This window comes from Jaculus jaculus, chromosome 8, assembly GCF_020740685.1.
Source record: "Jaculus jaculus isolate mJacJac1 chromosome 8, mJacJac1.mat.Y.cur, whole genome shotgun sequence".
Classification (NCBI taxonomy): Eukaryota; Metazoa; Chordata; class Mammalia; order Rodentia; family Dipodidae; genus Jaculus; species Jaculus jaculus.
Window position 1 is genome coordinate 42,777,233 of NC_059109.1, and position 25,893 is coordinate 42,803,125.

The 25,893-nt window shown below is 44.2% G+C and overlaps 1 protein-coding gene and 1 non-coding gene across 2 annotated transcripts in view; one reads left to right on the forward strand and one right to left on the reverse strand.

The window, feature by feature from the left end:
* Positions 1-25,893, reverse strand: part of Ldlrad3 (low density lipoprotein receptor class A domain containing 3) — a 291,677-nt gene that overhangs the window by 43,725 nt on the left and 222,059 nt on the right. The gene's annotated exons all lie outside the window — the stretch shown is intronic.
* On the forward strand, positions 10,502-10,608 carry LOC123463061. Its single transcript, XR_006638673.1, has one exon. It is a non-coding gene; the product is annotated as a U6 spliceosomal RNA (small nuclear RNA).

Consider the following 25,893-nt stretch of genomic DNA (forward strand, 5'->3'; position numbering starts at 1 on the left):
TTTTGAAGCTTAATAAACACAATAGCATTCTTTGACTCTCCTCTCTCACAAGCAATCATTTCCTACTACTTTATGGAGATCTTTCAACGATTTATTTCCATATCTCTGAATAACAAGCTTGTAGTACTGACTACTGAATTCTGGGTGGAATTATCCCTTTTTGGCCTGCTACTTACATCGTAATTTTAGATAGTCAATGTTTTTGTTATCTTGACCAAGGAAATGTTACTAACAGATGGATTAAATGGTTGATATATTGTGGTCTAATATTTTCCTTCCTGTAAAAGCCTTTTGCTTTTTTCCTGAAGTTAACACAGTCCTTTCTATTTGTTTACTATGTCATATATTTATCATGAATCCAAACCAAACTTTTACCAGTGTGGTGACCTCTCCATGCATCTAAATCCATTAAGAATTTCATCACTGCTTTACATAGGAACTTCTAAGTCTCAGGATCCCTCTAGCCTGGACCTGGAGTTCCATAGGTCCAGGCCTATCAGTAGCCTCCCAGGACTGGCCCTGCCTCACCACCCTCATCTCCTTTCACTCCCATTTAGGTTGGGCTCCCAATTTCCCATGTCTGGTATCTTTCTCTTTCTTGCTTTGCACCCTTGGTTTTGGCAGACGATGTTTACTGGCTTTCTGAAAGGGCTACGCGGAAGTTAACATGATCATCATCTTTATGGCATGGAGTTTGAATTGAATGTATTTGCTTTAGGACTGTCCAATGTTGTTAAATTGTGTGCTGTAATTTTGATTTTTGAACCTTTCTGTAAGATTTGTTTTTAATTATGCGTTTATATTTTTGGATTTATTATCATTTTTATTTTTAGGGTAAGATCTCACTCTAGTCCAGGCTGACCTGGAATTCACTATTTACTCTCAGAGTGGCCTCAAACTCATGGAGATCCTTCTACCTCTGCCTCCCAAGTGCTGGGATTAAAGGCATGTGGCACCATGCTCTGCCACTCCCCGCCCCCCACCTCAGTGCTCTGAAATCTCATGATGATGTACTTGGAGTGGCTTACTGTCATGCACTGATGGGGCACTATGTGAGCCATTCTATTTGGAAACCATGATTCTTTTTTAAAATATATTTTAGAGAGAGAGAGGAGAGAAAGAATTGTGTACCAGGACCTCAACCACTGCAATTGAACTCCAGATGCCTACACCACCTAGTGGGCATGTGTAACCTTGCACATGTCTCACCTTTGTGCGTTTGGCTATGTGGGTTCTGGAGAGTAGAACATGGGTCCTTAGGCTTCACAGGCAAGCGCCTGAATCACTAAGCTACCTCTCCACCCCAAGAAACCACGATTCCTACTGTTTGGATGTAAATGTCCTAATCAGGTCCTTGGGTCTTCTAACCTTTTTTCTTATCCCCTATTCTTTTGTGTTCTTACTTTCTGGAATATACTCTCAACTTTATACCCCAACTTTTTAACATGCCAAATTTCTGTGTGTACCTTCCTTCCTTCTTTCTGCTACAAAAGGAGGAGACCATTCTATTTTTATTTTAGTTCAAGAATGTAATATCTTCAGTTATCTTCTAGGGTTCCTTCTACCCACCATGTTCCAGAAAGCAACCCCCTCCCTCAGCTGTCCTTTTACTCCTGTCCACATACCTGCTTCTCCCTCCCAGGAAGGATCAACTCAAGCTCTCAACTTGGTTGTGAGGTGGGGAGGGGATTTGAAAGTGTGAAGGACTCCTTCATGAAATGTCAACCATTCTTCCTGTTTTTAGTCCCCACCCCACCACCTCTGTTTCTAGAGCTCTCCCATGCTGCAATTCCCAGGCTTTCTCAAAGTAAGTCTGGTGGCTTCTTGGTTCTCCTGAGTGTCAAGTTAGGATTCCATTTTCTGTTCATGTAAGCCTATTCCACACTGGTCTGTTTCCTAGCTGACCTGCATGTCCATCTTGATGAGGTTAGTGACACAGCCAAAAATGCTGCCATGGCCTCCAGCTGTTGCAAACAAATTCCAGACACATGTGCCCCCTTGTGCATCTGAATTATATGGGTCCTGGGGAATCAAAACTAGGTCCTTTGGCTTTGCAGAGAAGTGCCTTAACTGCTAAGCCATCTCTCCAGCCCAGTTTTCCTTCCTTCTTTCTTTCTTTCTAATATCTTATTTATTTGAGAGACGGGGGGGGGGGGAAGTGAATGAATGAATATGAGTGCACCCAGGACCTGTAGCCACTGCACACAAACTCCAGATGCATGTACCACCTTGTGCATCTTGCTTACTTGGATACTGGGGAATTGATCTTGGGTCCTTAGGCTTCACAGGCAAGTGTGTTGACTGATAAGCCATCTCTCCAGCTGTGGATTCCATTTTCTGAGCTCATGAAGCCAGTTATGATTCCTCTTTTTGTTTTCTAGCTTCTATTTTTTTAACTTCTGATTTTTTTCTTCTTTGTCCTTGCAGATTTATGTCTTAGACACATATTTTAGAGAATGTTTAAGAGAAAACTGAGGGAAATGTGTGTGTTCAATTTGCCATTTCTATGTTGTAAAGGTAGACAGTCCTGTCACTTCCCTCAATTGTATGAGGCACCTGGATTCTCAGCCAGTGACACGCTTGGACTGTGGCTATTGGTTTTTGTGGGTGTGGCTTACTTTCCACCATGAAAAGAACAAAGGGCCATGAATGTGAAAAGAGGGGTTAGCTCCAGCTCTGACTCCTATTCATGGTGATCTGGGATCATAACCAGCAGCCCTTTGTACTTTCCGGGTTAGCAGGATCAAACAGGGTAATGTCTGCAAAAGAAAGCACTTCTAAAGGCATAAAGTACTATGAAACACAAGGCTTTGCTCTCACTTACAGCCCCACTTTCATCTCATGAAATTCAATCTAAAGTTATCTTGGCCTGTCTCCAAGAATTGTATAAATCACTTGGTGGCATTCAAAAGAATGTCCTCTAGTCAAACAGATATATGACATGGGATAGTATTTCTTACTCCACTGACAGTAGCTGCCAAAGCCAGCTAGGTTCCATGTCACGTGACAGAAGCACACTCAGGGTATGAGAGAGGAGGGATGCACGAAAGGGAAACTCTGCTCATGTAAGCCTATTCCACACTGGTCTGTTTCCTAGCTGACCTGCATGTCCATCTTGATGAGGTTAGTGACACAGCCAAGAGTGGCTAAGTACACCTAAACAATGGATTTCTTACAACCACCAACAAAGAGTGGGGAAAGGCATCCACTATATAGTAAGTGATAAAACAAGGCAGAACCACGTTATGACCCCCATTCCTATATTAAGACCCAAATCTCTATGCACATGTAGGTATTTATATATCTATAAATTTGTGTCACATATGTAGACACCCACACATAGAAAAAGGCCAGGTAGCAGTCTAACCATAGCACAGGGGCCACAGGTGATAGGTGTTGGAGTGGGAAGGGACTTTTGCTTTTTACTTTCTACCGGCTTTCTACCCAACCCGAGGCCCAGAGGCCACATGTGTTCCGGGACAGTTAGGAATAAAGGCCAACACAGGTGTAGTAACTGCTGTTGGGCCATGACAACCACCTATACTTGTATGCAAGCTCTGCTTTCAACATAGGAAGGCCTAGAGTATTAGGACTTTTTAAATCATGTAACTGCCACACAGAGAGAGATGGACACATTTTGAGCATGAAAAGAAATGCACATACTCAGGTAACCTACAAGAGGACTTCATCTTTAAGTTAGTCCTGTAGCTGTGTGCAGATGTGCGGACGTGTAGGAGACGAGCTCACTCAGCCGCTGTCAAGCACATTGGTGGGTGCTGGCTCTGCACTTCATGACCAGCTCATCTCATTAATCCCCAGTCAGCACCTACCCAGTGGTATCCAGTCTTCTCCCTGCATCTCGCAGCGACTTCTTGATTCTCTGTACTCCTAATTTGGTTGTCTTCTGGCTCACTGGCTCATGTGTGTCTTGGCAATGAATAAGATGATCTAGACATACATTCAAGCAGTCTGGCAAGGACAGACACAGGGCTTAAAAGATCCTTGGAAAGAGACCAACTCTAAAACAAGTCAGTCTCCATGGGGATCTTAGCTCCCATGACTCACAGGAACAGGGAAGCATTTGCTAGACATTGTCAGTTCCTGCATACAATATCTGGGTGTTACAGTCAGGTTCACATTGCTGGCAGAAAACATCCCACCAAGAACAGCTTATGGGAAAAAAGGATTTATTTTGGCTTACAGACTCGAGAGAAAGCTCCATGATGGCAGGGGGAAATGATGGCATGAGCAGAGGGTGGACATCACCTCCTGGCCAACATCAGATAAGACAACAGCAACAGGAGAGTGTGCCAAACACTGGCAAGATGAAGCTGGCTATAAAACCCATATGCCTGCCCCCAACAGTACACTGCCTGAAGGAGACTTTTAATTCCCAAATTGTCATCAGCTGAGGACCTAGCATTCAGAACACATAAATGTATGGGGGACACCTGAATCACACGACCACAGTGGGCTAGCATAATAATTACCACACAAGTGCTGACTATACTCCAAGCACTTGTATGAGCTACTTTTACACCACCTCCCTGAGGAACACGCTACTGCTGTCTCCACTTTGCCAGCGGGGAACTCAGGCACATAGGTGTGGGGAACTTGCCTAAAATGATAAAATTAAGAAGTGATAATGAGAAGACTGGACTTGGGTCCACTCACATCTTCTTCTGTTAACAGGTGCACTAGGGATTAAGGGATAGGCACGCCAGAGCTGTGCTTTCTTCTCATTATTGCTTTCTCTGCTTGACTCTGTGGCCTCTGTCTAATCCATGAAGATGTCATCCACCCTCCTACCGAGGTAAAAAAATATACAGCCTTGTATAGGTACTGCCAGGGCCTCAAAAGGGTCTCTTAGTTCTGTCTAGACACAAAACCAACAGAACTTAATGCATAGCACTGCTTTATAGCCCAAGGTTTTTTATCTTGTTTCTTCAGTGGGAGGTTTGCTGATAAATAGGGCATCACAGGTGGAGAAGGATGTATGTCTTCCAGAATGACTTTCAGGAGCAGAGTGAAGGGCATGCACTAATGTGGCAGAAAGAGGCTCCTTTAGGACCGGTGGCAGTCTTCCCTAAGAGGCCAATTAATCCATTTGAAGGAATAATGAAAACAAGAGTGATGGTGCCCAGGCACAGGCTGTCTCCCCACTTTTCAAAGAAGGAAATTGGAGCATGCCCCTCCCAACTTACACCACTACATTCTGTGATGCACACGGGCTACGCTGAGCCACTGTGTTAATCAAACTGTGCTTACCATCAGAGGTGCTAGAGGGGGTTGCGGGAGGGAAGGTCGTCCCCGGGACTTGATCAGTGGTAGGTCTGCTCCCTGGACTCCCGGCATTGAACGCTTCTCAACTTTTATGTCATCCCCCTTTAGCTGTTTTTAAAAGCACTGTGTGGCCTTTTAAAAACTTGCATTAAACTAACTGTTGCTTTGAGACTAAGGCCACTTATTTGAGGTTCATGAAACCACTCTAGGGAGAACAGAGGTGCCAGACTTGGGTAGAGGCCAGTGAGTGTTCTGTACCTCAGCAGGTCAGAGGCTCAGCTGTAGCCTTCTAATCCCAGGGGCTGCCGTGGATAGAGGAACTGCTCTCACACTGCAGGCTAGAGATGTCCAGTGCTGGTTCTATGATGGTGACCTGCAAACAACTCATTTACTGGGAAAAATAAAATTGAGGTAAAATATTCTTTTTTTTTTTTTTCCAAGGGGTGCGTGTAGTTTGGGGAATAAATGCTCTTGCTACTTACTGCAAACTGAACACCAGACTTTTTTTGGGATGGTGTGGGGGTTGTCTGGACTTACTTGACGGGCTGGGGAATTGAACCCACGTCAGCAGGTTTTGCAAACAAGCACCTTAACCAATGAGCCATCTTCCCAGCTCCCATGACTATGTTCTAAGGACATAAAAGTTGAATATATCCATCTGCAAGCTTTTGTTTGTTTGTTTGGTTTTTTGAGGTAGGGGTTCACTCTAGCCCAGGCTATTTTTCTTTTAAAAAACTAGGAAATAGTCTTGAAAACGAACCAAACAGAATGGACAGAAATGAGTTAACATGTTAGCTAAAATGAAAAAAACCCAATAGGCTAGTTTAATAGTAGATTAGACACAGGTGAAAAGCGAATAAATGAACTGAAAGCTCAGAAGGAATCCTTTAGAAAGTAGCAGGGAGAGACACAAAACAAGGGAGACCAGGAACATGGGGCTAACAGGCAAAGGGTGAAGTAAAGCAAGGTCAAATGATGGTGAACAACAGAATCCCCTTTGGTGTGTATTAAAACAGGCTTCCAGAGTGCTACTCTTGTGTATTTTCATTCTTTGTGACTAGGTAAGTCTCAGGAATGTATATTGTTACCATTGATAGGTACAAGGTCATTCATACATTGATAAACACTAAAATGGTGAGATGGTAGCGAACCTCAGAAGTCACATTTTTGTTTAGTCCAAACTAGACTTAGTTTTTCATCTCTCGTTGACTGGACCCTTCCTGCCCAGAGCAGCAGGCTAGAATGCACAAAATTCTCTGTATAATGGTCAACATGGTTTACTTTAATCCAATGAAGAGTTCAAAAGAAAAAATGTAAATGTTTTGAATATTTTCCTAAAGCAAATAATCATTTGTTAGATAAGCAATCACCCTTATCTTTCCTTTGAGCGCATATAAGTTCACCTGTTCATAAGCTGAGTGTTTATAAAAGCACATGAGCGCATGCTCCATGTTTCTTTCACGGGCTAGCCCGTGAAGAGTGTCTCTCAGAAGTCTGTCATCATTGTGCGTCACCATGCTTCACCTTGCGCATTCCTAATGACATGCCTCAAATTCTCAGCACAGTGACTGGAGCACCTAAATGTTGACAACCATTAATAATGAATGATGTCTCTACTTCTTAAATCACATCCCAACCTTAGAATCCCTCGTTTCCATATCCTTCCATATTCCAGTTCCTTCTTCAAAGATGCACACCTATCTTAGTCTGACTCCTTTGTTTAATACCAGGATCATGGTAAAAACTCAAAGCTGGGCTGTAGAGATGGCTTAGTGGTTAAGGCACTTGCCTGCAAAGCCTAACAACACCATTCCAAATCCCCAGGACCCACGTAAGTCAGATGCACAAAGTGGCACATGTGTATGGAGTTTGTTTGCAGTGGCTGGAGGCCCTGGCACACCCATTCTCATTCTCTATCTCTCTCTTCCCTTGCAAATAATTTTTTTGTTTTGTTTTGTTTTTTGAGGTAGGGTCTCACTCTAGCCCAGGCTGACCTGGAATTCACTGTGGAGTCTCAGGGTGGCCTTGAACTCACAGCAATCCTCCTACCTCTCCCTCCCAAGTGCTTGGATTAAAGGTGTGTGCCACCATGCCCGGCTTCAAATAAAACATTTTTAAAAACCCTCAAAGCTGTCATTGCTGCCACACCATGAGGCATGACTCCTAGCCATTCCACGAATGCCTTCCTGAAGGGGCTGAAGATGACGGGTGAGGGAGAAAGCCTCTATGACTTGCCATCATGTCTTTCCTAAAGGTGGTATCAAGTATGGTCAATGTCTGGGTGAGCTTTTGCAGGAAGCTGAAGGCAGCTGACTGTGGTCACAGTCCCCATCCAGGAGGAGTGGACAAGGGGCTTTGTGCAACTTCTTAAGCTAAATGGACCCAAGTTCCCAGGACTACCAATGTACTGATAACTAGGCACTATTGCCCAAGTGGAAACCTACTTCTTGAACAAGAATGGACTGGGGTGAAAGTGAGGAGGGGAGACAATTTTGATGTCAAAATTTTGAGCCTGGAGGACTAGGTCCAGAAAAATCTCTCAAAGCTATTGAACTTCTACCTACATTCCTCTATGTTACCTTCAGAGGTGTGTACATGTGCATGTGTCCCAGCTCTGAACCCACAAACCTTTCTACCTCTGGATGGCCAACATTATCTACTTTCTTACCTCATGACTTTCATCTGCAAAGGGCCAGATCACAGTGACCACCTCACACCTCAGGTCCTTTCCAAGCATGAAGGATATAGGGCCACCTCCTGGGTACATCTATTTCTCCTTACTGCAATGATTTATGACCAGCTATTTCTCCTTCTCCAGTCTAGAGAAGCTCCTCCTTTCTGTCAGAGGCAGGCTGGTTCAGTGTCAAGGCCATACTCAAGGAAAGATGGCAGGAGGGAAGCAAGGTATGGTGTTTCCTAGCAGTTAAGATCAGTCAGGCTGACATTTAATTTCTGATGTTTTAAACTAAGGCCATGTTTGCATGTGAGTGCATGACAGAGAGAAAAAGAGTGAGAGAGAGAGAGAAAGAGAGAGGGAGGGAGCTGACAACTGGCTCCCATCCCCCTACAGACTTTCTTATTAACAATTTAATGACACTTTACATTTTCAGAGTGTTATCCAACCATTAATAATTGAGGAACTTTTCAAAACACTGTTTGGCTGGCTTCTCAGGAGAAAAGAAAAGCTGTAATTAGAAATATGGCAGTTTATTCAAAGAGGCCACGTTTAATTAGCCCATTTTCATTTAATTTAGGTAGCATCTTTATAAAACAGCTCATATTCAACCCCAGCAGAAGATACCAGGATATTCCAGGCTTCCTCATGAAGCCCTGGGTGCTGGCTCCCGAGACAGTGGGACTGACTGTAAAGTATAAAAGACTTGTGCTTTAGTCTGTGCCCCACCAGCCTGGCACCCAAGGGAGGTACTTCCCTTGATTCTGTTTACTTATCTGCAAACTGGAAAAATAAGCTACCTACATTTCAAAAGTTCATAAGAGGATTACTGTGAGGCGATGCTCATCTAGCACTTACTAGCTCCAAGCCCAGCACACAGCAACATATGGAAAAATGGTTAACTGCAAAAGCCAAAAAGCAATTTTAACAGTAATTACCCCAGGGTAGCATGAGAGCAAGGACGAGTTCTTATTTTTCACCTTAGTCCTTTAATTCTTAGAATTAAAAAAAAAAAAAATCACTAGTATACAGTACTTTTATAGTTAAAGTAAACTGGTTATTTAAAAAACTAACCATAGTTTTGAAAAGCTACCAGACGTTAACATTTATTGGGAGGTACAGGTTGGGGGCAGGGCTTCTGAATATGCTAAAAAGTTAGTAATGAACTACAAATGGGGATAAGCGATTTCACTCTGTCCCAGGGATCAGCTACCCAAGGATACACTGAATTTCAAAAGATGATACACCTGACTGATTTCCTAGTCTGTTTCTTTGGTGATATTCCTTCCTGTTTGTTATTGACTCTATTTTGCCATTTTTTTTTCCTAAGCCAGAAACCTTGGCATCATCCTTGACTTTTCTTTCACATCCTCATCAAATCCACAAGCAATTCCATCTGAGCCTACTTTCAAGGCATAGCCTGTATCGACCACTTTTTGACACCTTTTTCCACCCTGAGCTGGCCACCACTCTTTCATGCCCAGGTACCTCAAAAGCACGCTAAATGCTTTTTCTACTGCCCCCTACAGTCCCTCCTCAGCACAGCAGCCAGGAGCAACCACAACCATGGAAGAAATCAGATCATATTATAGCTCATTTGGTTCCACCTCACCCAGAGCAGAGGTCATTAGCATTTGGCTCCCACTACCTCCCACTCACTTGGTTTTAGCCTATAGGTTAAAACCTCCTGCTACCTGTTTCTCCAAGAATAATCATTCTAGGTTATAAGTTCATTGAAGACAGGGGTTTCTGGCCATCTTATTCACTGCTGTGTGTGTGTCCAAAGCAGTCTCCCATGCAGCACATACTTAATAGGCAGCTGCTGAGTAAACAGCACCAGCAAACAGAGATTCTAAGGCAACCTGCACTGTAACACTGCCTTCTGCCAGCTGGTCCATGGGGCACAAGCAGAAGAAATGAGTGAAGAGGCAGACAAACCCCAGCTGAGGGGCCAATGCTGAATAAGGATGGCACGGATCTTTGAATCGCACTGCAGATGAGGAAAGTGATAGTGAGCCTAAGAAAGAAAGACCCATCTGGATATGGCTATTTGGGAAGGAAACTGACTGTCATAATGTCTATTCTCATCTAAGCAATGAGCTGGTCATTTTTATGTATGCTGTGTGTATGTGTGCATGTTCATGTGTGTACATGAAGGTACGTGTAAATGTATGTGGAGGCCAGAAGTCAATATTGGGTGTCTTCCTCAATTATTCTCCACTTTAAGGCAGGGTCTCTCTCAGAACCTAGATGGGGACGCCTTCTGAGAAATATGAGTGTTATGCTGGAGAAATGGCTTAGCGGTTAAGCGCTTGCCTGTGAAGCCTAAGGACCCCGGTTTAAGGCTCGATTCTCCAGGACCCACGTTAGCCAGATGCACAAGGGGCCGCACATGTATGGAGTTCGTTTGCAGTGGCTGGAAGCCCTGGTGTGCCCATTCTCTCTCTCTCTCTCTCTCTGCCTCCTTCTGTCTCTGTCATTCTCAAGTAAGTAAATTAAAATGAACAAAAAAAAAAAAAAGAAAAAAAAAGAAATATGAGTGTTGTGCTCGCTTTGGCAGCACATATACTAAAATTGGAATGATACAGAGAAGATTAGCATGGCTCCTGGGCAAGGATGACACGCAAATTCGTGAAGCGTTCCATATTTTTAAGTGACTAGAGTACCGAATAACATCTCGATCACACCTTTCAAGGCTCAGGGTCTAATGCGGAAGAGGTGGCGGAAAGAATGTAAGAGCCAAAGGAAGGGTAGGTCTCCTTACAACGTGCTCCTTCCAGACAAAAAATGGCCTTGATATCCATGACCTCACAGTGCCTGGCACTACCTACACAAGACCATCATAAGAGGGAAGGATCATGGCATTGGAATAGAAGAGAGACTTATTGAGATGGGGAGGAGATGTGATGGAGAATGGAATTTCAAAGGGGAAAAGGGGAGAGGAGGGTATTACCATGAGATATTTTTTATAATCATGGAAAATGTTTTAAAAAATTGAGAAAAATTAAATTAAATTTAAAAAAAGAAATGTGTTACATGTACTATATTGCCATGGAGTGTGAGCTAGTTTTCCATTGCTGTAACAAAATATATGAGAAAAATCACCTTAAAGGGAGAATTATTTTGCTCATGCTTGCAGAGGCTACAGCCTGTGGTCACTGGGCTCTGCTGTTTCTGGACCTCAGTGGGACACACTCCCAGTGTTCTACTTCCTCTGGTTAGGCCCCACCTCCCACAGTTTCCATTACCTCCCCAGGCTCTATGAAGCTATGGAAGCCCTCAGAGTGAGTCCACTGATGACGTTAGAGCCTTCACAATCCAATCACTTCCCACACTTCTGCACTGGATGTCACATCATCAACACATGATAGACATTTTGGGGGATGTTTCAGACCCAAATGGTAACAGAAGACTATGACCTTGCTGATCTACCCATGGTTCCATACACACTTCAACCAAGATGTCAAACTTCTTTCCACACATCACTTTCAAGCACCCGAACCATGTGGCTTATGCTCTGTCTGAAGTCCACCTCTAGGCGGTCCTCCTCAGAGGCATCTTAATTTGATTAATTTGACAGCTGAGAAATCATGCTGGTGGGAAATGTGATTTCTCTACATCACCTCTGGTAAGAGGAGCTCAATTTTTCATAGGTAATCTTATTTCTTCATTCACCAATTCTTGCTGGTATTTGTGGCTAAAGATGAACCCACTGGCTACACACACACACAAACTGTTGCTGAAAGGCGAAATGAGTGACATTTACAGCTTTCCTGGTGAAGGCGACCCTATTGATCATAACTGACATTTACTTAAACATTCCCTAGTAGAAAAATACCTCCTGATTCTATGTCCTCCTGAAAATGCCAACAAATGTGCCCAAGGCAGAGGGGAAGGAGGAGACCAGATTAAAATCACCTATCCATTCCTCTACGACCATATTGCTTTGTTAATATCACAACTTTAATTATTTCTCCCATTCTTGACAGCTCACCTTGTTAGTCTAACCCTCATTTGGTATTGATTCTCCTCTGTTAAAAACAAGTATGAACCTGGCATCAAAAACTGCTGCCCAGCTCCTCGCTATGCTGGGAGCGTCTATCATGCATATTAAGTCTGGACAGTGGTTAGGCTGGGGCAATCATAACTTTATGATCTTGCTGGTTTTTAAAAGCAAATGTTAATGAAACATGCATTACTTATGGCAAATGACAACCCCAGTGGGGCACATTTTAATTAGTATAGTTTGTTCAAAGAAAAGTAAATTTAACTCTTCATCTGTCACCAGGCTGCCCTGCAACGTGAAGGCTGGGTGAGAAGTGACAGCAGAGGGAAGAGACAAGTCTTCCCAGGCCAGAAAGTCTAGAGAGGTGGGAGAACAGCCAATGCATTTCCAGCCACAGTGGCTCTGAGCGACTCTTCTACGCTGCAGCAATTGAACTGTGCGCCTCACACACCCTTTCTGCAGGTCCATCTTCCGCGGTGGCAGGCTACCAGGAACAGCAGGCACTGTGGCTTCATAGTGCTTCTCCGTCATCTCATTGGCCGTTAGTTTCCTAGTGCTTCTGCGAGAAAGCACCACTGCAATGGAATGCAGTACAGAACACAGAAAGGCACTTTTCGTGGTCATGGAAGCCACAAACCCACATGCAAGGTGTCAGCAGGGCCAGGCTCCCTCCATAGCTCTAGGGAAGAGACTTTCCTTTCCTCTGCCCACTGTGTGGTTGCTGGCAATCTGCAGATTCTACATGTACCACTTCAGCCTGCCTTTGTCTTCATGTGGTCGGAATCTCTATGTCTTTGCACTCAAGTTTCTTTCTTATCACAGGGGTATCAGCCATTTTGGGTTTAAGGCATAAACATAGCATAACCTTACTGGGATGGTGAATTTTCCATGTAGAATTGGCTAGTCTGTGGTGCTCAGCTTTTGGCTAAACCGCCTGTCTAAATGCTGCCATGCAAGTATATCTTTAAATATGATCAATTCTACATCAGTAGACTTTAAGTAAGTAATGTGGGTGGGCCCTCAATCAGTTGAAGGCATAAAGAGGAAAAAAAAACAAAAACCAAACAAACCCTGAAGTCTATGACGGAAGATGGAATTCTGTGTCCATCATGCCTCTGACTCATGTCTGCAGCATCCATTCTGCCTGTGGGCCTGCCCTGCAGATTTCAGACTTACACGAGCTGATTCCCTAAAATAAACCAGTGTCTCAGTCAACCGCCTACCCTGTTGGTTCCCTGGATAAATGATGATGCACTCAACTGCACTATATTTACAAATAAGTTCGTATGGCATTCACAGGCCCTGGGTAGACACAAATTTTTGGAGGACACTCTTCAATCCAGCACAGACACAGTGGTTCTAGTGAGCCTTGCTTTTAGAGTGGCACTTGGACTCCAGCAGGGACCCTTCGGTGAATCTGGCAGCAATGCAGACTCTGGGCCCTGCCCTGGACCTAGATCACACTTTTCACTTTAACAGATCCCGAGTGGCTTGTGTGTGTTTGCAAAGTATGGGGTGTGTGATCTTGTTCCCATGCATGTGTGGGGTTCACCATGCAAGGCTTAGAGTCTAGACACGTAAAACTCAGACCCCTCGAAAGTAACAGGTGGAGGAAGCAGAATTAAGTGAGAAAGCAGAAATATCAGGGACTTTGAAACAAGCCATCTTTTGCTAGTTAGTTCATATGCATCGTATTAACAGTTAAGACCAGATATGCATTTGTCAAATAAATAGACATTTGAATAAAATGGAGTTTTCTAATAAACTGGCCTTTCCGTCCAAGGAAACCCCCAGGCAAAAGAGAAAATTTTCATTTCTACTTTCCAGAGTCCAGATCACTTTTTCCCTTCTCCTCTCATCAAAAGGCACTGCTGTGCCGATGTGATTACTTGGCGACAGTTTAGCACTCCAATACCCAGCTCTTGCTCTAGGCTCCCACTGTAACTCATGTTGACATGAAGAAATGTTTCATTTTTAGATCCATATGTATGCATTTTTAATGAGCTGTGTCAAAGAAATCAAATATTTCTCCTTCCACCCCCACTCCATGGAATCAGATTTTGACCTTCGGCCAAACAACCATAAATCATGCTTAGCAGGAAGAGAGGCAGGAACCAGGGTCCTTGGCATGTGGATTAGCCAGTTAATTTCCAGCTGTCAGAGCTTCACCTGAGCTGTCACAGGATGGAGAGAAGAGGGAGGGGAAGCAGAGATAGAGAAGAATGAGGGAGGAAAGGAAAGAGAACAAAGGAAGGGAATGGGGAGAGAAATAAAACCTTGAAGATTGTAAACAGCAGATAATTCAAGGGTTACTGACTAAAGTTATGTCAGGAAAGCCAAAATACTGATAAAGTTAATTATTGTCTGAAAGCCGGGCAGCCATCTCAATAGCCCGAATCTTAAGGACCTGAATTCCATGTTCCTAGTTTGGTGTGATGGCTAATCTTCATTGTCTACTTGAGTGGATTTAGAATCACCATGGGGACACACCCAGGGTATTTTCAGAAAGGTTTAGCTAAATTTGTTTAGCACCATCCTATGGGCTGGGGTTTGAGACTGAATAAAAAGGAGAAAGCAAGCATCTGGCCCCTCCTGTGATCACTGAGTGCAGATGTCATGTGACAACTGATGGGCTGCACTCTCAAATGTGAGCCAAGAGAAGTCCCTCCTCCCTCAAGTTGCTTTTCTCAGGTGTTTGGTCAGAGGAGGAAAGCAACAATTATACTTGGCTATATATTTCTTCATGTAAGATGACTGAAAAGTAGAGGTTACAAGATGAGAAATCATAACAAAAATGTGAAATATAGTAAAAATAAATCCCATCCTTTTCAAGAGCACTTTCTTAGAATTTTCATGAAGTATGCAAAGCACAGCAATGTTCCTAAATAAAACTTCAATCAACATGTAAAAGGAAGCTGCAGGGCTGGAGAGATGGCTTAGCAGTTAAGTGCTTGCCTGTGAAGCCTAAGGACCCCGGTTCGAGGCTTGATGCCCCAGGATCCAGGTTAGCCAGATGCACAAGGGAGCGCACATGCCTGGAGTTCCTTTGCAGTGGCTGGAGGCCCTGGCGTGCCCATTCTCTCTTTCTGCCTCTTTCTCTATAGGTCGCTCTCAAATAAATAAATAAAAATAAAAATAAAATTAAAAAAGGAAGCTGCAGAATTCAGCACAATTAGATGCTATTCTTACCTAGAAATGCAGGGAGGATTTTTTTTTTTTTGATGATGCACTCTATTTTGGCAAAGATAAGGTGAAAATGGAGTCCATTCAATTGTTTACTTGCAAGGGTATAAGCAGATACAATCTGCTTGGAAAACACTTTAGAAATAAAATGCAATGAGCCCTAAAAGTGTTCATAGCTGGTATAAAATCTATGGAAACCCAACTTTAGGAAGTAATCCAAAATGTGACAGGAAAAAGGCTCCAAACATCAATATGGCTCTGTCAATAAGGACTCATTGCTGGGCTGGAGAAATGGCTTAGCTGTTAAGGCACTTGCCTGTAAAACCTAAGGACCCAGGTTCTATTCCCCAGGACCTACCTAATCTAGATGCACAAGGTGGCACATGTGTCTGGAGTTTGTTTGCAGTAGCTGGATGCCCTGCAGCACCTATTCATTCTCTCTCTCTCTTTCTCTGCTTCTTCTCTCTCAAATTAATAAATAAAAATTTAAAAATTACTAATAACTCATTGGCAAAACCTAAGTGTTGATTAGTAGTTATGTGGCCAAGTACAATAAGGTGTGTCTATTTGAGAGAACACTACATAACCATTATGACTGCTTAGGGACAGTTTACAAAATGGAGAAATAATTAATGTAAGTGGGAAAAAGCAAGATGTGAAGCAATAAATATCCTAATTGTAAAACCAAGACTCCATTACCTATGTGCAGAAAAGAATCTGAAAGTAAATACGCCAGTTGCTAGTAATGATTATTTATGGAAGCAGGAAATGTGGTTTATGTTCTCTTTTCTATATTTTCCAAACATTCTGTAATTAGAATGTGTACTTTTATAATGGAAACAAGGCTTTATTGTGTTTCTGAAAGGCAAGTCAGTTGCATAAGAGTTTTAAAAAGATGTTCCTTTTATAAACAATAACAAAGGAACTGGCTAATTTAAGGGGAAGCACATTGGCAAATAAATATTACATTTTAAATTTCATTTTATTTACTTATTTATTTATTAGGTACACAGGGCGGGAGGAGAGAGGGAGGGAGGGGGTAGAGGGAGAGCGAGAGAGAGAGAGAGAGAGAGAGAGAGAATGGGAGTGTCAGGGCCTGTAACCACTGCAAATGAACTCTAGATGCATGCACCATGATGTGCATTTGACTAATGTGGGACCTGGAGAAATGAACCTGGGTCCTTAGGCTTTGCAGGCAAGCGCCTCAACTGCTTAGCCATCTCTCCAGCCCTAAACATTACATTTTCTAATGTAACATCCAAATGTGGGATTAGGGGAGCCTGGCCAGCCACCTCCTTCCATCTACCTGGGATCTAGGGGAGCCTGGCTGGCCACCTCCTTCCATCTACCTGGGATCTAAGGGAGCCTGGCTGGCCACCTCCTTCCATCTACCTGGGATCTAAGGGAGCCTGGCTGGCCACCTCCTTCCATCTACCTGGGATCTAGGAGAGCCTGGCCGGCTGCTTCCTTCCATTTTCCTGGGATCTAGGAGAGCCTGGAATTCTTGCATCTGTCTCACATGCTATGCTTAGGACATGGAAGGAGCCAGGACTGTCAGGGTTAAGCCACTGTCAGTGTTAAGCCTCTGGGATGAGTTGAAAGGCTGCAGTCAATTCTGTTCTCAGAGTGGGATCTACTTCATGAGTCAAAGAACAGGTGACAGCTGGGTAGTCATGGTTGTAGAGGATCCTGCTCCTTGCCAGTGACCATCCCTACCCATATGGCTTCCTTCTTTGGCAAGTCTGGATACCTGAAGACAGGCATCACCTACTATTTCTCTCCCATCCCCAATTTAAGCAAAAATTTTTGAAGCAGGCCATCTGTTTCTAGAAATACAGGGCAATTTAAGGCCACATGCACGGTGCAGGGGCGGGGGAGAGATTCACTTGAGTGATGTGCTTGCTGATATATTTTCCGAGTAGCTGACTCAGTCAAGATTAAATAAAGCAACACTCGAGGTGCAGCAGTAGCCCACTTGTGATGGGCAGCCCACCCTAAGGCCCAGGCACTCCACCTAAGACATCTTCACAACGTTAATCACCTTGAAGTCTGGGGATGGAATGTGGCTGACATCCACAGGCTCAGTGACAATGTCAGCTCCTGTGTAACCTACAGGACCACGAGGAGCAGTGGCAGGAGACAAGAGCAATGTCTTAATTCAGTCATGTCACCAGCTGCCCATGCTCTCCCCAAAGCTCTAGGCGTGTATTTTTGTAATTCAGTGAAGCAGGACATGAATGGAGAGCAGATGCTGCGCACCACTGAAGGAGACAAGAGAAAGCTAGCTTCTTTCAGGCAGTTAATCCGGGACAAGAGCCAAAACCAGAACCAGAACATATCAGCCCAATGGCTTGGACGGAACTGGAATTCAGCATCTCATCCAAAATGGCTGAAGTGCCCCCTGCTGCTTCCCCAGTCTGGCACGCTACCTAGGTGGGCTAGTCTTTGAATCCACCAGCCAACCAGGTCTTTCCCCTGCATACCTGAGTTTGATGACAGAAATCCATCCTAATTAACTATAAAGGCTTGTCTGGCTGACCTCTCCTCTCTCCCAGTGATCCTGCCTCCCTAAGTAGTTCTGTAACTCATGTAGCTCAGCCTCTCGCCTTCCCAGCAAGGCTACAGAGAGCGCTCCTCCCGCTTGTCCTCCACCTGCACCTGACTTTGGGGTGGCTTCTCCCTTTGAGTACATGTATGATTCTTCTTTGATCTCTGAGTCCCTCACTACCTCTTAATCCTCATTGTTCTTTTATTTGAAGGAAAAAATTAAATACAGCCTCCATCCCCCTCTTCCACCAGGGTGGCCTGACTGACCTGTGTTTCTTTTATCTAAATAGTGAGTAAGGGTCTCCCCTCCTCTCTCAGCCTGCTAGGAGAGGCCCCCATTACCTGCCTGCATACTACTCTTCTGTTGTTTCATCCATGGATTCTGTTTCCAGATTTTTTTTTCACTTTGTTATGATTTTCTTCTAAGCACTGGGTCTTCCACATTTCCTCTAAACTCTGAGGTCTACCATGTGTGTATTAACTTTCTTGACATTCTTGAGTACTAATGACTCATTGGAATTTCCTGGTCTCTGCTTGGGCACGTTCCCTCTGTTCTCCTTCCTTAAGCTGAGTCCATCATACTTAATCTTCTGACGTTCTTCCACGTGGAGGTGCAGGGCTGATGCGTTTGTGTGTCTCTTCTTTTGGCATGCACTTCTAGGTAGTAGCTTCCATGCGCATGTGTAACTGCTCCAACCTTTTCCTAGGTTCTAATTTCTCCTAAATAAATCTCACAATACATGACTTCTCCCTAAATAAACTCAGTTATCCATAGTTTATCTTTCTCAGTCTGTTTCTTTTAATCAATTCTTAGTTAAAATAGGATAAGGACCCAAATGCTGGGGCTCATAGGCTTTGGGGGGAACCCCTTCTGAACAGCCAAATCTTGCATCACTACTGACACTGCAGAGAAGGCCTGTGGAGTCCATGGGCCTTAGCCAGTATGCTAAACCCATTGACTTGTCAACCAATTTTATCCATGTAGTTTTTGGATAATATTTTAAAATATGCATATTGATTTATATTACATACAAGATTCCCTGCCAGCCCATATACAAAATATAAATAAAACAAAAGAAAGACTTGAACCTTAGTTACCTTACATATATCACTCTTTGGAAAAGCATTTTTAATACTCAAGAAAGTTGTCAAGTAGGTGTGGCAATATGCACATGGGAAAGGAAATAAGGTGGTGGTGATATTTATAAGGCCCCCACCTGCAATAACCAGGCATCTTACACCTGCACGCTTCCAACTCCATTTAGCCATACCAAGTCCTGTACTATATCCCATCACACAGGGGTAGGGAAGTAAGGACAAATTTCTTTACTATGGGCCCCATGAACCAGGCAGAGCCATGAGTTGCCTTTGTGCTGAGGATTAGGAAGAAAGAGAAGAGAGGAATGTTTAATTGCTGGAAAGGAATAGATTCTTTTCAGGCTCCATTTACATCTACACAATCCATCTACCAATTACAAGTGAGTTCTTATCCAGACATTAAAGCAGGCAACTGCCCATGTTGGCAACCAACCCAAACTGCTTATCTTCAACCTCCCATGATTCCAGACCTCTTCCTGATCCGCACTGGCTCCCTGCCTAATGCAGTTGTCTTGCCTTTTTTGCTCCTGGATTTATCTCCTGGAGTTTTACCCTGACACCACACCCCCTTACAGACACACAGGCAGGGCCCTGAGCAGCAGTCCTTCATTTCAACTGCCTGGGGAGGAGCAAGCTGTTTGGCCTTTGGATCCGTATCTGTCCTGCCAAATATCACCACTGCTTAGGCCTGTGGCCAGGATCCGGGTCTAAGGACAAGCCTGTCTCATCTCTTGCATTTGAAATATTCCAGAAAGAAAGACTTGTCGTGAGAAAAGGCTGGGGGAACTGCTACAAAGTTAGCCAATGCATTTTAAAATCAGAGACTCCATGCCAAGTGGTGAATTTCCATTGCAAATCAAGCATTCACGGGCCTCACCATTAGCTAGGCTCATAGCCCTGGCTAATTAAGTTGGTCTCGCGTGGGAAGCTGTACATTTAAAGGCCATCATCAGCACCTGTCTGAGACACTCACAGCTGAGGTTCTGCTTCAGACTTCACACAATGAGTACCAAATCAAAGCTAATGCAGGAGCCAGGCCACAGCTGACTGGGTTTCCCTAAGTCAAGTGCACCCAAGACCCCAGATGTCACTGGCTCTCGGGCCATTCTCTGTGTTAACATTCTGTCTGGGTTCTTGCTTCACACTCAACAAGTCTACTGCAAGCTGTAAATAAGGAGGAAGAGGACAGGGAGGCATGCCAGGGAAGCTCACACATGGCTCACAGTGACAAAACCCATCTTAATAATGCAATCTGAAGAGACTCGAGGAAAATGGGACCTGCTCTCATTTTTCCCTTGATGACAAAGTCTGCCAGTGGGAAGTGATTGATAGTCCAATTCTTCAAAATGCGTCTTCCTATAAATGTAGATTAAACTTTGCAAAATAACTCTGATGCTCCTCCAACTCTCCTTCTGCAGCACCCTGCATCCCCACCCACCAGTGGGGATTAAAAATACCACACTAGGATTTATATTTGGTTCAAATTTGCTTAGCACACCAAAGCTAAATACAGCGTATGCACCAGTCATGCTTCCAAACCACTCACTTGTAAACGCATGGCACTGTAATGGAATGATTTATCGTTCTCTTTGGTTCTTCCTTTGCTGATTTACAGAGATCTCTCCAGGGGTGATCATTTTTGGATATCCCAAAGTCTGCAAATGGCATGAGTCTTGAGAGATGTTAATGTTTTCTCAGAAAGCCTCATGATAACTGACACATTTCATTCATCTAAACATTTAATGAGCACCTAGAAAGTATTATGTGTAACAGGACACACAAAGCTGGTTAAGGCACAGGCTTGTGTCTTTAAGGAACTTAGACTTGTCCTCAGTCATCTTAGGGGATGTGTTGCTAGTGACTAAATTTACTGGCAAAATGAAAGTTCCCTAGTCTGAAGCTCCGGTTGGATATGTCCATCGAGGTATCTGTTTTAGCTCTTCAACACCAGGAACTGGTTATCCTTGAGACTGTTATGACTCCATCCATCCATCCATCCATCCTGTTCCCAGGATTCCTGACAGGAACCCAGTGTATCACACCCTGACCCCCAAAATGCCAACTATTTTTCCCCACTATCCTGGTAGAAGGTGCAATGAGAGGGACATGCTCCAGCTGCAGAGAGGGGGGGAGGGAGGAAGGGAGGGGAGAGAGAGAGGGAGGCAGAGGCATGCTGGAGGTCAGGAATCTGGCTTCTATCTTGGGTCTCCACTGTGTCATCCTGAGACTCTGGGTAGGTCACTAATGCGTTTTCAGCCTACATTTGTTCTATTTCTATTTTTAAATGACAACCCATACAGAAGGGAAAACTATGACTGCAAAAGGAATAGGCATTATTTTATTCAGAGATCCTTTCTATGTGATAGGAGTTCCTAGCTTGAACAAGGAGCTAATAAAAACATTTTAAATGAAAAAAAAAAAAAAAGCCTGACCTCTGAGAAACTAATGAAAAGAAAAAGAAACTAATAAAAATAATTGATTTCTTTCTTTTTCTTTTTGTTTCGAGGCTGGGCAAAGAAAAACAAAAAGAGCTTCTAGGAGATGCACTCATTTATGGTGTAATTTCAATATTTCAAGGAGGATTTGATCCCCCTGGCATGGCTAACCAGAAGTCTGATTCTCCTGGGAATCTGCTTTACCTGTTCTGGCTGGAAGCTCACGTGGCTTTCTGGGAGCATAGCTCTTCACTGTCTGCAGTGACAAAGGCCCTGGAAGTTGGCCCTTGTGAAGCGCAGAGGGTTTGAGAATAAAGCTAGGGCGGCTTGCAGTATTTCCACAGAGTAGCCTGTTGGAATTCTAACACATCCACTCCCCCTGAGTTTCTTCCCCACACCCACCCAGGTTTTTTCTGTCTCAGGCAAGGGAGGGAGGGGCATGCTTTCACAGCTGTCAGAGCTCTGCTTATCAGCCTCTCTCACAGCCTGCAAGGATTTAGACTTTCTCCTTCTTGGTCTTATCAGTCCTGGGAGACACGCAGGCCTGGGATGGAGGTTTCCAAGGGGGTGGGGAGAGGGCTCACTGCTGAGACACTGCATGGCCAGCCTGGGCACGCTGAGAGGTTTCAGGCTTGGGGCAGAGGGGCAGGATGGGATGAGATCCTGCTCGCCACTGGTCGGTCTGGTGCTTGTAGACATAGGTCACCTTTGTCCTGGGACTGCCACTGTGTGCTATCATCTCTCTTTCCTCCTCCTCCTATTTATTCTAATTCAAGAGAGTCCTCAGCCAACCCTTCCTTACTTCCTTCACAAGAAGGGGCTGTAGTAGGGAGCTTCCACAGAGCAGCAGGCACTTGAATGACTGGGCACATCAGCATGCAGGACCAACCTTCTTGCCCTCACAGAACTTACAAGCAGGCTGGAGGACACAAGACAATATGCATTACGAGCTAATTATAGACCATGTTATTTGTGAGTAGGTAGTGTCAAAACAAGCCCCAATTTAAAAAAAAAACAACAGAATATGGTGAGTAGAAGAGAGAGTGAGTGGGGGACAGGATGAGGAAGAGGCAGAAAGGTGGGAGGTTGTCACTGACAAGGTCACACCAGATAAAGAATGAACACAGACCACTGACCATTTGGAAGATGGATGTTCTAGGTGACAGAAACAGCAAGTGCAAAGGTCCTGGGGTGGGAGAGTCCCTGTCATGTTTAAGGAATAGCCAGGGGATCAGCTTTGTAAAACCCAGTGGAGCCAAAGGAGAGTTAACCTGGGATAATGACATTCTTGTAGATACCTTCCTGGAAGAATACCCAACCACAATGTTTAAAATAATAAGCGGAGAAATCACCATACTCAAAGCCAACAAAAATGGAAAGAAGATACAAAATAAGGTATCAGTGCATGCCTGCAGAGAATATTCCTCAACTCCATACATTTGTTCCTGGTCCTCTGGGATGGATTCTAGGATGAACGGTTGTATACCAAGGTCCAGAGTTGTTGGAGTGGCGGTAGCTACCACACAACCTATGCACCCCTTCCTGGGAAGCACAGTTCCTATCACCTCCACATTACGATGCACAGTGAGGGAGAAACAGAAGCAAGGTAATTCTTTTTGTAATAGGCAGTCAGGGACAAAGGCCCAAAGAGATGTCACCCTGCCTGCTTTGGCACAACTGAAATTCAGCGTCTGATCCACTCTCATCCCTCAGTGACAGCGCCCACTACTGCTTCCCCAATGTGACATACTTAGGCAAGCTAGGCCCCCTTGGGCCAGCCCCTTGAGTCCAATGCCCCCCCTCTTCAAACCAAAAAAACCAATCAGCTCTCTCTCATACATTAGCCTGACAGTAAAGCTCACCCCAATGAGCTACAAGAAGCCTGCCAGCTGGGCAAGGGTTCTAGGCTGCTCATTTCTCCTCACCTGAACCTTGGGTCCCTGTTCCAGTAAGCCCTTGCCTCATCCCAGCCTGGCTGCTGGGACTGGGGAGAGGGGATTCCATTTTCTTCTTGCTTTGTTACTCTCTTCTAAGCTATGGGACCTTTACTAACTGATCTCTTAAATTCTATATCCTACTGCTCCACTTCCCGTGTGTGTGTGTGTGTGTGTGTGTGTGTGTGTGTGTGTGTGTGTGTGTTGGGGGGGGTGTTTCTTTAAGCGCTGGCCCTTTTTCAATTTCCCTAGAAATCCCCTTCACTGTTCCAGCCTTTCCTTAGATACCAATTTTCCCCAAATAAACCTTCTAATCTAACCCTTTTGGAACCTGTTTCCCCAGTTCTTTATTGGAATAGACAAGGATCTGAAAGTTGGGATTTACAGGCTGGGAAAAAAAAAACTCCCTGCCCACCAGAATCTCACCACAATACAGCATAAATGCTTGGCAGACATTGTTTAGAGAATTAAGACAAGAAAAGTCATCGGTACATGTTCAGAGAGACACAGGTTTTTCCTTGAATATTTTCAGCTAAGTGCCTGCAGAGGTGGAGGATCCATTCTAATTGGTTCTGATGTAAAAACCTGTTGTTGTGGGCAGGGGTCTAAAGAGCTTGAAAACCATTAGCCTTTAAGCAACCTTCTTCTGGGCTTCTTGCTTGTGCCCGTGTGACAGAGCCTTGTATGTCACCACCTGGGAGCATGGGAAGTATCTAGATTTCTCATCCCCCAGGCTGCTCAAAGAGTGGAGGGTGCCGCCTCACTCACCAGACACTTCTTGGGTTGGGAGTAATGACCTGGAGACATTCCAAAGAATAGGCCCCTGTTTCCTGCCCTTGGGGTACATTTCCATTACTGCCATGGTCACCAGTGTCCCACCTTTGGAACAAAAGTGGGAGTGAATGGATGCATGAGGCAGGTAGGTCTCTTCCTGACCCTGACCTAGCTTAGTTCTTGGGCAGTGCTGACAGAGTTTCCTGGCCTAACCCACGGCCATCTGCTCTCATGGCCAAGAGCCCATGGCTCATCTGGGACTTTAAAGACCAATGACTAAATCAAAAGAAACATTAAGAAAATTAGCCAGGCGTGGTAGCGTACACCTTTAATCTCAGCACTCGGGAGGCAGAGGTAGGAGGATCACTGTGAGTTCAAGGCTACCCTGAGACTACATAGAGAATTCCAGGTCAGCCTAAGCTAGAGTGAGACCCTACCAAAAAATAAAAGTAAAAAAAAAAAAAAAAAGAAAAGAAAATCAACATAAACATGCCAGAACTGCTCATATGTGGTGTGGTACTTTGAATGTTTGGTCCCTGTTGCACTCAGGTTCACATTACTGGCAGAAATCACTTGACCAAAAGCAGTTTGTGGGAAAAAAGGTTTATTTTAGCTTATAGACTCAAGGGGAAGCTCCATGATGGCAGGGGAAAATGATGGCATGAGCAGAGGGTGCACATCACCATCTGGCCAACATCAGGAGAACAATAGCAACAGGAGAGTATGCCCAATACTGGCAAGGAGGAAACTGGCTGTAACATCCATAAACCCACACCCAATAATTCACTGCCTCCAGGAGGCATTGATCCCCAAATCTCCATCAGCTGGGAACCTAGCATTCAGAACCCCTAAGTTTATGAGGGATACTTGAATCAAACCACCACAGTCCCATAGACTCAGAAGTCACTTATTTATTTATTTGGTTTTTTGAGGTACTATTTCACAGGAGGATTCCTGGGGGCAGACCTGAGTCCAGCCCTAAAGTGTTTGGGGGCAGATCTTCATTTAGCTCAAATGTGCGTGGAGAGCAGTTTTGAGCTTTGGCTGTGCTTGCTTGCTGTTTTTGGTGTCCTGGCTGTTTTGTGGTTTCTCTGCTTGGATTCATGAAAGAAATCAGCTTCTTCCAGCACTGCTGGAACTTTCCCTGGACCAGTAAGCCTGAAATAAATCCCTTCCTCCCATAAACTGCATCTGGTTGGATGTTCATCCCAGCAATGTGGAGCTGACAACACCAGGTGGTAATGTGGCAAACTCTTTAGTGGGTTCTCTTCTTTAATTTAATTTATTTTTTCCTGACAACACAGAGTTTGTCTGGTAGCATCCAGGAGCTTGTTTTATCTGCTCAACTCATTTCTAGTTTTGTAATTACACATGGTTTTAAGCAGGAGGTTACTGATGCTTTTTATTTAAAGTGCTTGGAGGAAGGGAATGGGAGATAGGGGTCCTGCATGATGGCTTTGGGGTGGAGAAGGCCATGCAAAAATTGGAGACCCCACCAGTCCTCACAGGTCATCAGAACCTTTATGAATGGGGTCCTGTTTATATAAAGGAAGACTAATAGACTTCTCTTATTAGAGTTGTTTAAATTGCCTAAAATTGCTGTTTCCATTCAAAGCTGAAAACCACAGGCCTTGCTGCTTCCATCCTTCCCAGAGTGACTGGAGTCCCTGAGGAGACCCGTACTAACAATGACACCACCTGTGGAACCTGAATGCACTTTGGCTGGAAGAAAAAACCTATAGTATTCAACTGATTCCATGTAGGCTGTGACTGATGCATTCTCCCCAGTAGCTTCAGACTCACCCCCCTCCCCTTTTTTCTTGTTCTAAAGTCAACAACTACAACAACAACAACAACAACAACAAAAAACTAGCAAAATCAACATGATTTATGTTGCCTTCTGAACATGGTTACACAACAAATGCTAAAAAAATCTCTGAAACTTTACAGTACTAAAGA